The following is a 13,452-nucleotide window of genomic DNA, read 5'->3' as shown; positions in this document are numbered from 1 at the left end:
CAACTCCACTCCGATAGAAGGAGTTGGTTGTAAAAAAAAAAGGGGGGGGGAGTTGGAAAGGACCTTGGAGATCTAGTCCAATTCCCTGCTTGAGCAGGAGATCCTATACCATTTCAGACAAATGGCTATCCTATCTCTTCTTTAAAAACTTCCAGTGATGGAGCACCCACAACTTCTGAAGGCAAAGCGTTCCACTGATTTATTTTCTAACCATCAGGAAATTTATCTTTATTTCTATGATGGGGTTTTTTCCTGAGTAATAAATTGTAAGATTGCAGTCATATTTAAAATTAATAAATAATTTTATTTTATTTATTACATTTTATATGTAGATTTTATTCAGATGTTCAATGAAAAAGTATACTACAGTTTCTAACAAATTTTGATAAATCCTAGCCTACCCCTGCTGATATTAAGTAGAAGTAAGCCTTCATAGAATGTGCACCCACAATACAAATAAAAGTACTTATACTGAAGAATTATTTGCTTTAACAACTGTGTATACTTTGCCTACAAAGTATACAAAAGTAAAAGTATACATTATTTATTTTATGTGTGTAGGTGTATGTGTATCTCCCACAACTCAAACCCCACCCCAGTTGTCTGTGTTACATGTGTGTCTTGTGGAGGACAATGCCATTTGAAATCAGTGTCAGAATAGGATGAATGTTTGTGTTTATAACCTGGACTATTAATTATTGGTCTACTGAAGTGAAAAGAGGATTTTCTATAGACAAAAAGGAGAGGGTATACACCAAATCAAAGGTTGTTCATGGAATGCCTGGTCGGGTTCACACATCACTGTATGCATGGGTTTGTTAACAATGGCTATTACATCTAATATATCTTGGATTAGTTTACCATATATTTAAGCCAGGGGTGTCAGGATTGTGTTTCACTTTGGGGGGCAGGGATATGGCCAGGGTGGCATGGCCAGCTTGACGTCACTCATTGAGGCTTCCGTTTTCAGCCATGACTGCCTCCTGCAGCCCTCTGCCAGGGAAAACAGAGCCTGGGAGGGTCACACATGGCTCTCCCGAGGTCAGTTTTCACTGGCAGAGGGCTGCAGGAAGCTGTCACAGCTGAAAATGGAGCCTGGGGGGCCGCACACGCTCCGTTTTTGCTGGCAGAGGCACCACGGGCCAGCCATTTGCTGTTTCCAGGGTGGGCCCGCAGGCCAGATCTAAGCACCCTGTGGGCCAGATGCGGCCCATGGGCCTTGAGTTTGACACCCCTGATTAAAGCCATCATTTTGTTTGTGGAATATTGAAACTGGAATTACATGCTACCCTAAGCCAAAACCAAACAAACAAAATAATTGTTCACTACAGTTCTTAACCTAGGCTCTGAATATGTCATTCAATATGATAAATAATAATAGTAGTAATAATAATAATAACAACAACAACAACAACAACAATTTTATTTCTATACCGCCCTTCTCCCGAAGGACTCAAGGTGGTGTACAGCCTATTAAAAGCACAAAGACAGACATCAATTTAAAAATAATTAAAATTATTAAATAATTTCGGCTCAGATTTAAAACCCCAAATTTAAAACACCCAATTTAAAATCATTACATTGATAGCTCGGCCTGGCGGAACAACAGGGTCTTGAGGGCACAGCGAAATACACGGAGGTCGGAGATCTTACGCATTTCCGGGGGCAGTTCATTCCACAGGGCAGGGGCTCCCACAGAGAAGGCCCTCCCCCTGGGTGTCGCCAGCCGACATAACTTGGCCGATGGCACCCTGAGGAGACCCTCTCTGTGGGAGTGAACTGGCCGGTGGGAGGCTATTGGTGGCAGAAGTCAGTCTCGAAGGTACCTGGGTTTTATGCCATGGAGCGCTTTAAATGTGGTGACCAGTACCTTGAATCGCACCCGGAAGACCACTGGGAGCCAGTGCAGCTCGCGCAGGAGGGGTGTCATATTGAGTTATATGTCACTCAGTATGATAACTATTCTAAATCTACTACTAAATCATATGCTTTTAAAAGAAAAAATGTTAGATGTCCATGACAACAAATACGAAGCCAGTAATGCCAGTAAAGTGTAACCTCATAAGAAGTCACGATTGAAACCTTGAAGCAGCAATATATTTTAGGTATCAGATGAAGTCCTCATGTCTTCTACAAGTGTCCATTTCCTTTTATGGTTTTGAGAATGAACTTAGCACTCCGTTCATTTCATTCCTCAAAATGTGCCCAGAAGCAGCAGAAAACAATTCCAGTCCCTGGCTGGAGATTCAGAAAGTCCATAAAATTAGTCTGCACAGGCATCGGGATGATCCCTTAAAGAATACCAGTAACGAAGTAACAAATCTGTTTTTTTGCCCCCTTTAATAATATAAAGGAAAATAAAGCTTATTTTTTCTGGTATGTGCAGTATTGTATTATAAAACAGTTATTTAATTTCAGGAAACAGCCTAATGAATATGAACACTTTGAAAATGGGTTGCATATTCCATTAATTGTTTATATGTAAAAGAAAATAACTAGTCAGGCAGAGCTATTATTTGGTTTCTGGCAATTGCTTCACCAAACTATATCCAGATGTGGTAGGGATGTGGGGAATGAGGAAACAGGATCTACATCTCTTATTATTACATTCAGAAGTCTGCAGACCCTTCCACATTTCATAGTTTGCATTTGAATGCTAGTTTTGTTTTGTGTTATGCATTTGTGCGCTTGCGCTTAATTTTCCTCTCGTTCTATACCTGCTAGATGAAATATTGTACTGTAAACATCTTTCAACAACCTCTTCCACTGACATCTGCTGATCTAATTATATAATTTAATTGTGAGAAAGAGCTTGATGGCAGCAGTGTCATCTGTGACAAGAAATTTAAACAAGTATTTCCCACTGTTCAAGAATCTATCATGCATCCTGAAGGCAAAATAAATTACACATGTTTGGTTTTGTAGAGAATGTTTTCCACTCCGAAAACTTATTTTTTTTTAACTTTAAATATTACAATTGATATTTGTTGATTTTAAAAATAATTATGACAATACACAATGTAGTTCTTAAACAGCAAATTTGTTTTAGATTTTTCTGTTTTAAGCTACATACAGAGATTGCCTTCTTAAAAAAAATAGATAAATTTATTTTTTGACAGTTCTCATGGCTATTAGAAAAAAAGCTACTTTTGGTGTTGTTAACAAAGAAAAACCAAACGTTATTTTGTAGATTCTTGGTTTAAGTGCAATTAAAAGCTCATTTGTTGTGCTTCCACATCTCATCCCTAACTTAAGTTTGAGAGCTTTTGCAGAAAGCTGGAAAATAACAACTTTTAAAATAAAAATAAAAGTAAGTCTTAAGTAGAACTACATGTGCCTATTAGAATGACAGGTGGACCCTTGTTCACTTTGCAATTATTATTCAGATTATTCAGAATAAAGCAGTGGGGGTGGGGGTGGGGAATTGGTTAGTCTCACAGGAAAAATAACTTCTGTCCAATAGACCTCACCCTTCAAATGAGGGTCATACAGAAACCCTTGGCTAGACATTTTGGTGACTAATTTAAAATATCTGGCAAGACAATTGATAGCACCCTTCCTTTGTGTTGTGACAAATACATTTTGACTGGATCTTATTAACATAATCCAATACAACCACAGACATATTGTAAGCATTATAGCATAGAATTAGAAACATTTTTGCACATCACCATCTTTGTTCTTTTTCTCTCTTTTTCCTTGACAAGGATCTGGATAATTGCCTCAACAAACGAACCACAGTGTTCAGTCTGTTTCTATAATTCCTTAAATTGTTTTTCATTGTAAAACTAAGCAATTTTTTATTAAATATAAAAGAACCGCAATATAATTACAGGAATAGTATATTATTAAAAAGTGTGACAGAAATGGCATGTAAACTGACAGCTGCTTTCTTTTTACATCTATACAACAACTCAAACATATCTTTGATAGCATTACTAAGCAAAAGTATCTTTTAAATAGCAATCCAATCTACCAATTCTAATTTTATCTATTCTTTCTTTTGCCCACACACAAAATAAAAGAATACTGTATGATGCCTTTGGCTTTTAAGATTGTGTACCAGTTCCACATACAGTGGTGGGTTTCAAAATTTTTTACTACCGGTTCTGTGGGCATGGCATGGCTTGGTGGGCATGGCATGGCTTGGTGGGCGTGGCACGGGAAGGATACAGTAAAATTTCCATTCCCACTCCAATCCAGGGAAAGGTTACTGCAAAATCCCCATTTCCTCCTGATCAGCTGGGACTTGGGAGGTAGAGAATAGATGGGGGTGGGGCCAGTCAGAATTTTTACTACCGGTTCTCCGAACTATTCAAAATTTCGGCTACCGGTTCTCCAGAACTGGACAGAACCTGCTGAAACCCACCTCTGTCCATATAGCTTTATAGTATCCATTATGAATAATCAATCAATCAATCAATCAGAAAAGAGCTGTAAGGGTCCTTAGAGGTCTTATAGTCCAGCCCCCTGCTCAAGCAGAGGACTCTATCATTTCAGATTGGTGGCTGTCCAGTCTCTTCTTAAAAACCTCCAGTGATAAAGCACCCACAATGTCTGAAGGCAAGCTTTTCAAATGGTTAATTGTTCTGTCAGGAAGTTTCTCCTTAATTCCAGGTTGCTTCTCTCCTTGATTCTTTCCATCCATTGTTTCTTGTCCTGCCCCCTGGTGCTTTGGAAAATAAATTGACCCTATGGATGACAGCACTGTTTCTGGACTGCTATGAAGCCTATAATAAGTCAATTTAATAATATAATTTGCTGACATTAGGGAATCTTTTTAATTTCAAAGCACTTTGGAAATCATATCTGCATTAAATTGCAGAATGCTGTAACTTTTTTTTCCTGGCACTTGTCAACTTATTCATAATTAATCTGACATTACAAGTGAGCAATGATTGGCTAGGCTGCTAATGACATAGAATAATTCTAATTAAAAACAAAGGGATTTCTTCAAACTCTGGGAATTAAGATGACAAAAGCAATTGAGTATAACAATGTGTGCAAGGTGATACACTGTACATGCAGACAATGAAACTAAAGTTTGCATGTTTGTGATGATGATTGAGTGCCAATGACAGAGCAGAAAAAGTTTGGATAGATGAATGAAAGCATCAAGCTAGTGTCTTGCTACTAGAAATGGCAAATGCCTTTTTGGGGATCATAAGAAAAAAGAAAGGAAAAAAACCTTTCTGTACAGGTAGTCCTCGACTTATGACCACAATTGAACCCACAATTTCTGTTGTTAACTGAAACATTAAGTGAATTTTGCCCCATTTTACGATCTTTCTTGCCACATTTGTTAAGTGAATCACTGCAGTTGTTAAATTAGTAACACAGTTGTTAAGTGAATCTGGCTTCCCCATTGACCTTGCTTGTCAGAAGGTTGCAAAATGTGATCACATGACCTTGGGATACAGCAACGGTCATAAATATGAACCAGTTGCCAGGCATTTGAAATTTTGATCACATGATCATGGGGATGCTGCAATGGTTGTTAAGTGTAAAAAATGGTCATAAATCACATTTTTCAGTGCCGTTGTAATTTTGAATGGTCACTAAATTAACTGTTGTAAATCGAGGACTACCTGTAATTGTTTTATGCAGAGTCATGGCATAACTAAGAGTATGGTTCTAGACAAGCTGCAGTCAAAATGATAAAGAGCAATTCTACTTAAAAGGCAAAATCGTCTTTTTTTCAAATGAAAGCAGAATCTGTGTACTGTATTCGTATCCTGTTCCAAATGTACGATTTGTATTTTGAAGTACTGCACTGCAAAAATTTAAATCCTACATTTGGAACAGAATACCAATAGAAGAGAATATTTGTCAGGGTTGACCATTATGATGTTGGCTTGTTGGGTAATGAAACAATCTGCAAGAAAACAACCAAACACCAAGAACCTCACATACCGTGCTTCCCCGAAAATAAGACCCTGTCATATATTTTTTTGAACCCCGAAATAAGCGCTTGGCCTTATTTTCGAGGAGGACTTATTATTTTGGGGCGCATGGAGATCCTCCTGCCATTTTACCTTATTTCCAGCTCTGTCTCCCTAACCCTAACCAGACGAAATGGCGGGGACCGGCTACGCATGTGGTTAAATATTTTCGGGGAGGGCTTATTTTCAGGGGAGGTCTTATTTTTGGGAGAACACAGTAAAACTGTCTTTAAAGACCATTTGGAAGCTTCAGTTGGTGTAAAATGAATCCTGGGTGCCACCAACATTTGCTGGTGGGATTATATTACTTCTGTATAAACACCTCACGCTCGCTCCTTATTTATTTATTTATTTATTTATTTATTTATTTATTTATTTATTTATTTAGTATACCGCCCTTCTCCCAGAAAGGGACTATTAGCTTTTGAGTATAAGTTAAAGTGCTGGTTATAAGCTGTACAGGCTTTGTTCCTTGCCTCCTAGTTAACTTGATGGGACTGCATCTCTCCAGTGGAGTTGGCCTGATAACTTTGATTGTGGCAGGAGAAACAGCTGACTATTCCCCACTGTTGAGTGGATGAAGCCCAGAATGACTCAGCATGACCAGTCCTCTGGTATGACCTCCTATTGATTGATTCTGGCATTATCTGCCTTTTAATATAACTCACCCACTAAAATAGAATTTGCCAACTGATATTGGCAAATATTCCATACAAAAGCATTACAGAGTGAGTTTATGCTTGGAGTTTAAACACTGAGCTCTGCCAGATTATTAACACAGAACAACTTAGCTGGAGAGGACAAAATTACACTTTTAACAAATAATAAAAGTCCAATATACTCCGGGCATGCAGTTGTTGGATGAATTGTAGAAAGCAAAATGAAACAATAAAAATTACATAAAGATTCTGTTTCACAATCTTGAATTTGGCTTTTTGTGATCAGCTCAATATACAACACCTGGCTGGTGGACAGAGATAAGAAATCAATAGAAGCAAATATTTGTAGCTCAGGGTCAAAATTACAGAAAAAAAACCTTCCCCTGCCCTAGTTCTCCCAGGGGCATCTTTATGCATCTTAAAACTTCAGTAATTGTTCCATTGTAAACCACCTCCCTTCTTGGCATGTGACCTAGCTCAGACTCTATGCAATATGCTGTGTGCTTTGCAAGTGTAGCTGTTGCTGGTAAAGGATTTCAAAATCCAACCTTTCCCTGTCTTAATTATTAAATAATTATTTAATTATTGATAATCATGTTGCATCTTTTTTGTTTTTAATTTGATTTATATGCCGCCCTTCTCCGGAGACTCAGGGCGGCTTACAGTGCGCTAATCTTAAGCACAGATAAGAAATGTATTGTCATAAACACACAAATTGGAAAGTGATTTTCATTAGTCACTCAAGAAGGAGCTAAAGACTTATCAAAGAAGGGATGCAGCTTTAGTTGAACCTTTTGAATGATCTAAGGAAAAGTTAGAGAATATTTGTGAACCATAATATTTTTAGTCATTTAGCTCAGGGATATGCACCTGTATTTTATGACAAATAAATAAATAAATATCCAAGCTAGTTTTCTGCTAAACAAGCTTTAAGTACTACAGTGACTTAAGTTGGAGCTCCTATCCTAGCAGGGAAGGAACCTCCAATCTTCACATAAAAAATTAAGGATGTGATGCTTATCTTCATTCAGGTGGACAGAGTGAGGAAAATGACCATCTGCATGTAATCCATCCTCTTTCCTTGTCATTTATTATTTTTATTTGTTAAGTATATATCAGATAAGCAGAATAACTTTTTGAAGTATATAAACAGTTTAAATCCTAGCCAAACCTCCCTCACAGGTTTGTTATTGGAATAAAGTTTTAAAAAGTTCCTATTTATGCCACTTGGAATTCACTAGAAAAAGGGAGACTGCAACTCAATAAATGAATTAAATTACATAAATAATTTAGATGGGTTTTTTTAATCTTCAATTTTTGTATGAAGTTCTTGCTAATTGAACATTTTCTTCTGCTGCTGTATCTTTATCACTGCCTTAGTTGCTAATTTTCCATTTTTCTGATCCTATATAGCAGGGTACATAACTGCTTTATTTTTTAAAAAATGTGTCGTATTTTTAATCATTTCTGTCTCCTAGGAAGTCATGGAATTATACCCAAGAAAAGCAAGACCCACAATAGTAACAGTAAAATGCTCTAAATAAAAACTACCCAACATAATGCTTTAAAATATGACCAAAGGAGTAAATTTTAAACAGGTGTGAAAGTGATAGCTGTATCAATGCTATTTAAGCTTTAGTGAATTCCTGTCTTTATGGATACTATAGATAAATTTGTAAAGACTCTGTCTGTAGGTACGTGGGAAGCTATCTTTATTTTTTAAATATCAGTGCCAAAGTGCGGTTTGAACTGATGAGAGGGAGAATAAGATTTAACTCCTAGAAATATATTAGTTAAAAATAAGTTTAAAATGATGTGCAAAAGTTACAGCTATTCAACTTGCAGAATTCCTTCCTACCATTTTAGCCTTTGGCCTTTCGAACCACACAAGAGGACATGTTGCTCCTTCTAAATCAAACTGGATGTTATTTGACCTAATGTAGAAGTCATTGCTATAAATTATGGAAGAGTTCAGGGTTCTGTTGGAATGTTATCTGAAGCCTCTCAAGTCACAAGTGAAAGACTGAGCACTTCTCAATTCTCTCTCCTCCATTCGTTGCTCTAGAGAGGTTATGATGACAAAAATGTGCAAGTAGGTTGGCTGCTTTCCACCATAAATACATAAACAAGCAACAATTTGTAAGGAAGTTTGGCTGTCAAGCTAACCGAATAATGCTGTACATTAGCTTTTATTGAATTCAGTAGAACATCTTTCACCTTTCTATAAGGTATTAGATGTAAAACAAAGGGTATTATTGTACAGAGAAGTTTTTATAGTTGTATCTTTTCAATGCTATAGAAGTTTGTTCTGAATCAATTTGATTTAAGCTTTTCCCTTATATTCAAGTACTCTTCCTCTTTCAAAACTTCTATTGAGTTTTCATTTACCACACTCTATCCAGGACTTCCAAAAAAGAAAGACATCCATCAAAATTGCAATAGATTTCATTCTGCACTATTATACAACACAGTTTTATAAATTCCCACAGATACAGGTTCATGTTCTCAGTGCTAAATTATATATTAAAAAATATCCCTGTCCTCTTCAATCATTGTTCTCACAAGAAAGGAGGAAATTTGAAGAAGAAACCAATGAGTACATGAGTTCGTCTCATTCCTCTTGTCTTTTGCTTGCATTTTAAAAAGGGAAGATGACTAGGTATATTTGAGAGTCATTTCCTGATGGAAGATTAAAGGCACTGAAAAAGGTTTTATGGAGACTAAAACATTTAGTTATACATTCTTTTGCTAAATGTTATATAGTGCCTTACACCTACTGTATTTTTTGCTTGCAACATAGAAACAGCCCTGTTTTGTGACTATTGAAAATGTGCCCTCAGTAAAAAAATTATTTGAAAAATGATGTGATCTGTTGATTTTTAAGCTAGGTGGCCTTTTAGTAGCTAAAAAAAGAACTATATCTTTATCATTTATGATTGCTGAAGTGTTTCTGGAAATTTCAATACTATTTTTTCTCAGCTCAAAAACACAATAAGGTCAATAGTTATAGTTGCATAAGTTCCTAAGGAGGGTTTTATTAATTATGGATCTGGAATTATAAGATTCAAGATGTCTTTCTTTTTTTTACTTAAGGCTAAGAGCTTAAATAGGTCTTACTTTTAATTTAGAGTGTGTGCTACTCCATCCATTATGATTTAGCATTAAGAGTGAATCAAAGCTCAGTGGTTCTGACCACAACTTTTCCAACCTGTAGAAAAATTATTATTACAATTTTTTTCCAGTTTGGCAAATTTTATCTACATTCTATTTTTTTAAAAAAACTTAATCTGTGTATCTCTTGTCACATAATTTTACATTGTTTAGAGACAGAGCCTGCCCACTTGACTAATACTTTACCACTATCATCCAGATAAACTCAATGTGGCATTTCAAGAGAATGTAGATATCACTGCTAGTAATAAACTGAACAAAATTTAAATAGTTTGCCATAGGAATTATTTACTTATTGGAAATACTGCTGTTCAAAGAGTTGAGATTAAGTGTACACTTCTTAGTTATCCATAATTCAATATTTTTAGCTACAGTCCTTACTATCAAGGGACTGTTCTCTAAACAAATACGCTCTCAGTAGCTTTTTCCTTCACAAATTCCCTTAATCTTAATTCTAACTAATTTATCACAACCAGGAACAAATGTATAGCAGAATATCTCAACTTCCACTTCTTTATACAGTTTCTGGCTTCTAGATTGAATCAGCCGTTTCAAGAAGTGCTTGTTCATGTTCACTTTTGGTTTGTGCTACCTGCTAGAAAGTTCAATGGTATCTCATTATCAGTTCATGATTACTCACCTTTTTTAATTAATAATTTCAGTCTTTGGGTATTTTTTTAGCAGCTTTGTCTTGTTCTAGCATTCTCACTCTCTCTTCAGTTCTGAGCTTTGTTCCTATCAACCATTAAATCTGATTGTTCTCTTCTTCAGGCTTCAGCAACTGACCTTCCATTAGTCATTCTAAACAGATTCCTGAAAGCTGCCACCTGTAGCAAATTAGCTATGGCAGCTGTTCTGTAACTATGACCAATTCAGAGTACAAAGCTAGGCTTTGTAATCTTCTTACTCAATGACTATCCTGATACATACATGTTAAAAAACATGAATACCATCATCCACTCCCACCCACCAAAATCTAATATACAAACTAATTCTGGGAAAACAGGAATAAAGCTCTAGAGAGCATGTAGACAACATATTAGGTTTTTATTTGATTGATGCTTTTCCGTTTGCTCGCAGACTGAATGAATTTTACGGAATTCCCTCCTCTCATTTTCATGCACAATAAAAATAACTCCTTGAAATTAGGCTGGGCTAAGAAAGAGTGGCAGTTCAAAGTCACCTTCTCAGCTTCTATGGCTGATGTTGGATAGGTTCTATATGCCACACCAGCTAAGCCAGTGTCTTCCATTATTTATTTATTTATTTATTTATTTATTTATTTATTTATTTATTTATTTATTTTATTCAATTTGTATACCGCCCTTCTCCTAGTGGACTCAGGGCAGTGCACAGCCAGAACTAAAACACATACCAATACAAAATTTAAAATTATTAAAAGAATTACATAACTTTGGCCCAAATTTAAAACAATTCAAATTAAAACCCATTGACAATTTAAAAGCTAAAAAACTAAAAAAGACTAAAGAAGGGAGGGGGGTTTCACGCCAGCCCTGCTTGATGGAAAAGAAAAGTTTTCAGGGCACGCCGAAAGACCCGGAGATCCGATATCCTTCGTATCTCCGGGGGCAAATTGTTCCAGAGGGCAGGAGCTGCCACAGAGAAGGCCCTCCCCCTGGGGGTCGCCAGCTGACGGCACCCTGAGGAGTCCCTCTCTGTGGGAGTGTACTGGTCGGTGGGAGGCTATCGGCGGCAGAAGGCGGTCCCGCAAATACCCAGGACCTATGCCATGGAGCGATTTAAAGGTGGTAACCAACACCTTGAAGAGCACCCAGAAGACCAGTGGAAGCCAATGCAGCTCACGCAGGAGAGGTGTCACATGGGAGCGCCCCCTCGCTCCCATAATCCCCCGTGCGACCGCATTCTGCACCAGTTGGAGCCTCTGGGTGCTCCTCAAGGGGAGCCCCATGTAGAGAGCATCCACAACTATGAAGAAGTTTCTTACTGTACCCTAATTATTGGGTACGGTATACCCAACAACATAATACAAATTTGAATATAAACATGTCAGCCAATATTGATCTTGTTTTATTTCTTCTTTATATATTTTAAATGAATGCATCAAATGTATTTGTCACGTTCTTTAAAGAAGAAGTTATAAATTATACAAAATCTTGGGTGGATTTTGTATATGTGTTTGTGTATGTGAGGGAGTGTTCAAACACCTTTCCAAGTAATTTGTCCATTTAGAGCTGCTATAGATTTTCATTATAGTTTTCCTGAGGAACATTTCTATTATAACTTGTATTGAAAGGGCTGTCAAGATTTTTTGTTTGACTATACATGGGCATTAAATTTTTTAAAAAGTGAATCTAGTGTAATTACCAGTTTGCAAAATGAATTCCTTCAGGGTTTGTATGCTACCCATTAGTAAAAGAGATAAGTTGAAATGTATTAAAATTTCACTGTGCAACTGGGAGTTTTTGTTCACAGTAAATGTGTTAATGTTTCTTCATTGCTTGACTGTTTGTGTTTAAATTTAGGCAGCATGCCCAACAGGGATAAAATTATAGGATAAAGCTATGTATAAAAGAAAGTTCTTAAAAGAGAACCAATAATGTTTATTTCTAATCAGCAGTTACACATAATAATATTTGGCCTTGACTATAAAAGAAAGTTTTATTGGAACCTCTTTTTTTTTTTGTTTTTTTGTTTTTCTTACTCTGGTGCCAAAATTTAAAATACATGGGCAATGTCTAACAATTCTTGATAGCATGGTCTCTTACTGTTGAGTCACAGTTTTTACAATCATAAGGGAAGAATTAGAATATTGTCAAGTATATTTTAAAAGATTGTAAATCCAGTGATTATTAATTTTGTACAATATAACAATAACACCTCGATTCCTAGACTTGTGTATTTTGCATTATTTCTGAATTTAAAGCATACTGAAGACTATAAATTTTTCTGAAATGTAGGGGCATATTTTCCAAGTTATAATGTTTAAAATATTATCTTCCTTATTCAGGATTAGTTGCTACTTTGTCAGCAACTATGGAAATCTAAGGAACAGGATGAGATAGTAAAAGTCCCACAAAATAAGAAATATGTTAATCAAAGTTCCACGGATTGAGTTTAAGATTTAGGATGCTAGAAAAGCACCCTCTTCCTGGAAGAATAAATGTTAAAAGGGCCTTAAAGTTTTATCCTACGATCCTTAAGGAAGAGTATGGAATTTCCACATCACCATCATTTGCGCTCTCTGATTTTTCAGGAAACATGTTTTTAGATAAAGCAAGATCTTCTCCTCTGTCAATCTTGCAGTGCTAGAAATAGGAAGCAAATCCTTTTTTCTTTCTAACCTCACAAGTTACCACAGTCCTATTAAAGCCCAAATTTTCTCAATTCTAGTCTATATGGAAAGGGATGTCCATCCATTCTGCCATGCATGTTCTTGTTGTGTGTATTTGTGTGGTGGTAAACACATCAAACCACATTCCCCTAAAACAGGGCTGTCAAACTCCGGCCCATGGGCTGGATGAATCACACACTGGCCACACCCACATCTGGTTTAGTGAAGGGGGGGAAGTCCCGATACATCACGTGATACCACCATGACGATGTGAGTTTGACACCCCTCCTCTAAAACACAGGGAGGAGCAGCTGATGTCCATAGCTTGGAGGTGGGGAGAACAAAATTTCCTGCAAATGGAAATGGA

The 13,452-nt window shown here is 36.6% G+C and overlaps 1 protein-coding gene across 6 annotated transcripts in view; it reads left to right on the top strand.

Annotated features, from left to right (window-relative positions):
- Nucleotides 1-13,452, top strand: part of BNC2 (basonuclin zinc finger protein 2) — a 437,236-nt gene that overhangs the window by 254,893 nt on the left and 168,891 nt on the right. The gene's annotated exons all lie outside the window — the stretch shown is intronic.

This window comes from Pantherophis guttatus, chromosome 2 (assembly GCF_059756535.1).
Source record: "Pantherophis guttatus breed Tessera chromosome 2, ASM5975653v1, whole genome shotgun sequence".
Classification (NCBI taxonomy): Eukaryota; Metazoa; Chordata; class Lepidosauria; order Squamata; family Colubridae; genus Pantherophis; species Pantherophis guttatus.
The sequence above is the reverse complement of the archived record's forward strand: the minus strand, read 5'-3'. Positions and strand labels throughout refer to the sequence as shown.